The sequence below is a fragment of the Triticum dicoccoides genome, chromosome 2B (assembly GCF_002162155.2).
Source record: "Triticum dicoccoides isolate Atlit2015 ecotype Zavitan chromosome 2B, WEW_v2.0, whole genome shotgun sequence".
Taxonomy (NCBI): domain Eukaryota; kingdom Viridiplantae; phylum Streptophyta; class Magnoliopsida; order Poales; family Poaceae; genus Triticum; species Triticum dicoccoides.
The window spans coordinates 50464394-50467578 of NC_041383.1; positions in this window are offsets into that span (position 1 = coordinate 50464394).

A 3185-nucleotide genomic window follows, 5' to 3' on the forward strand; every position below is an offset into this window, starting at 1 on the left:
TTGGGGTTTTTGAGGTTAATTTAGGTGTTTCATATATTGTGTTAGCTAGCTAATTAATAAAGAGAAGTGTCCTCTCTTATGTCCGTGCTTGGTCGACGCTACGTATTGTACATAGAGAGACCCTCGACACGCTAGCTAGTAAGAAAATGAAGGGAACCATTAAATACAGAAGTTCGTCATGCATACCGAGAGAAGTGATCGATCGACCTCTCCTTCTCCGAGAGATTGGTCGAACAACAAGTTTCCATATTATCTTTCCGACGCTACTGTCTACATACATATATAATATGTAAGATCTCTTACAATCCCCTAGCAATTGAAATCAACTTCCACATGGTATTCTTCGGCTTTATTGATGACGTGGTCAAGAAACAATCCCGCCAATTCCTCTTGAATTGCTTTCATGCGATCTTGTTCTAGGAGTTCATTCCGCATCTGCCACGTCTAATTTGAAAAAGGGGGTTAATACATATATGAATGAAACTCAACAGAAATGATGGTGTAATAAAATGAAATTGTGAATATTATTGCTTACGCACTTCATATTGTCTTTTAGAGTAGCCCCGCTTGTTTTTCAAAATCGCATTGTAGATGAACTCGCACACGTAGTATCCACAGAAATTATTCCCTTCTTCCTGCCACAAGCACTTTACGAGAAATAGAGGTCAATTAAACTGATAATGAAACATTATAAATGGCATTGATAAAAGTACAACTATGGAATCAACGGGAGATGCACGCAACTAGCTAGCTAGTAGTACTTACTTCCGGGTATGTATATCGCAGCTCCTTCGGCAGTCCCGGAACTTCTGCGGTGAACTGTTTCCAAACCCTGCAAGATAAAGAAAATAATTATTATTACTTGAGATATCAGAAAATGAACAAAAAGTTGCCGATATGGTGCAATAATGATTCATTGAACTTACTTGTTGAGCAAATTAGTCATGTCCGCATAGGTTTCCGGATCTTTGCGTCTCGAGTCTAAGACGGTTACTACTTCCCGCTCAAGCTTAATCTCCAGAAGAACATAGTGGAAGCTGCGCACGCATGCATAACTCATCAATTACATTACTATAACCTCGCTCGAGTAATAAGGGAAACCGAATATGCACACGACAGTAACACTCACTTGAAGTTGTAAGGAAAGAGTATTAAATCTTTGTTTTGATTTTTGATCAACGATTGTAGCAAGTTGGCCTAGGCCTCTTCGGCGTGCTTTTTAACCTGAATTTCATCTATGATATTTGTGTTAATGAACCCAATATCATAAATTTCTTGTTTTTTGCACTCGATGATCTTCAATCTGCATAATATAGTGAGGATAATTAATTATAAATACATGCAATGAAAGAGCCGAGCTATATATAGAGACTTAATGACAGAAATAGTACTTATAAACAGTAGCAAAAGAGCATTAATTTATCGAGGGCCTTTTGATTGAAGAACTCGAAGAAATCCTCAAATGGAACAGTCAACAGATCAGTTCCAACGAGATCGTGCCCCTCTTTAATATTCAGATACAAAGCATTTGTCCCCCCAGACTCTCTGCAGGTTTTCATGTATCAATTATGGAATCTTGGCATCATCGTTGTTAGAGATTTCTCATCTTTGACGAGATGCTTCCCATACTCGTATCTGTGTTCGTTCACCTCCAAGAAATCAGGAAGTTGATCGTCAGACAGGTAATCTGCAAGATTGCCATAACCGGCCACCGTCCTCGGAGCATTAGTGACGATGTCGCCGCTAGAAACATTGAGCGGGGGGCACGATTGCTTTGCTTGTTCACCGAGCTGGGCAATTTTTTTCCCAACTGCTCGTTCTTTTAACCTTTTATCACTAACAGTACTTCTCGACCGCTCCGCTTCGAGATATGTCCGTTCAATAATGCGCTCATAGTTGGTTCTCGGCGGAGACTTTGGTGGTTTCCTCAGGGCATCGATAGTGCGCTTTGCTTTCACCGGATCTACCTTCTCCTCCGGACGTGGATGTCTCTTTGCTTTCAACCCTTCAAAGAAGTCGTCCACTTCGGCCTGCACGATCTTCGCGTTTTCCTCCTTGGTCCTCTCTTACGGTAACTTCTCTAGAGGCTTGAGAGAAGGACCGTATCTGTATTGCCTCCCGCCTCTGCTGGCTGTACTGCTAGGCGCCGGAGCAGACGGAGCGGCTGCGGCGTCTGTCTTCTTTTGTGCTTGCTTATGAGGCGGAGGAGAAGGACTACGACGCGCCGGAGCAGCCAGGGCGGCGGCGGGTCTCTTCCGCCCTTGCTGGCGAGGCGGAGAAGGAGGAGGCTGCTGGCTGCTCGGGCGCGCCGGTGCAGGCGGAGAAGGAGGCGGAGTGCCGCCACGCGCCGGAGAAGGAGGCCGAGTGCCCTGATCGTCACTCGCCGGAGGAGGAGGCGGTGGAGGAGGCGGAGTGCCCTGACTCGCTGGTGGAGGAGGAGGAGGCGTCTAGTTCGGAAGCTTGATGAACTTCTTCCGCCATAGGCATGGAGTCTTCAGAGCAGAACCCAGCCGAGTCTCCCCTTCACCGGTAGGGTGGTCAAGCTGGAGGTCCTCAAATCCCTCCATTATTTCGTCCACCATCACCCTAGCATATCCTTCTGGAATCAGATGACAGTGAAAAGTTGCACCGGGTTCAGAAGGTCGAACTTGGCCGACAGCCGCCTTGACTTTTAAGTTCTGCCATTGCATCATAAGGTGGCAATTTTGAGCCTCCGTGATAAAATCCACGGGGTAGCAAGCAGGAGCCGTCAAGACATGCTCCGGCTGAAGCAGCTCGGTGGAAGCCACACTGCTTCTTCGCTGAGATGGCGGGGTAGCTTCGGGGGAAGCTTCGGCAGGTCGTTTGCTGCGCTCTGCTTCTCGTTCCTCTAGCCCTTGTACCCTTTCGTGCAGTGCCTGCAGTTGGCTCTGCTCCAGTTTCTTCCTTATCTCGTGGGTTTTGTAACCCCTCGCGTCTGGAAAACCAACCTTCCACGGAATGGAGCCTGGCGTGCCTCGTGTCCGTCCAGGGTGCTCAGGATTCTCGAGGGCCATTGTGAGCTCGTCCTTCTCCATGTTTGGAACGAACGTCCCTTGCTACGCTGCATCGATATAGTGCCGAAGCCTATTGGCTGGTGTTTTCAGTTGCTCGTCCGTCCAACGGCACTTCCCTGATACAGGGTCCAAGGTTCCGCCAGCCTCGAA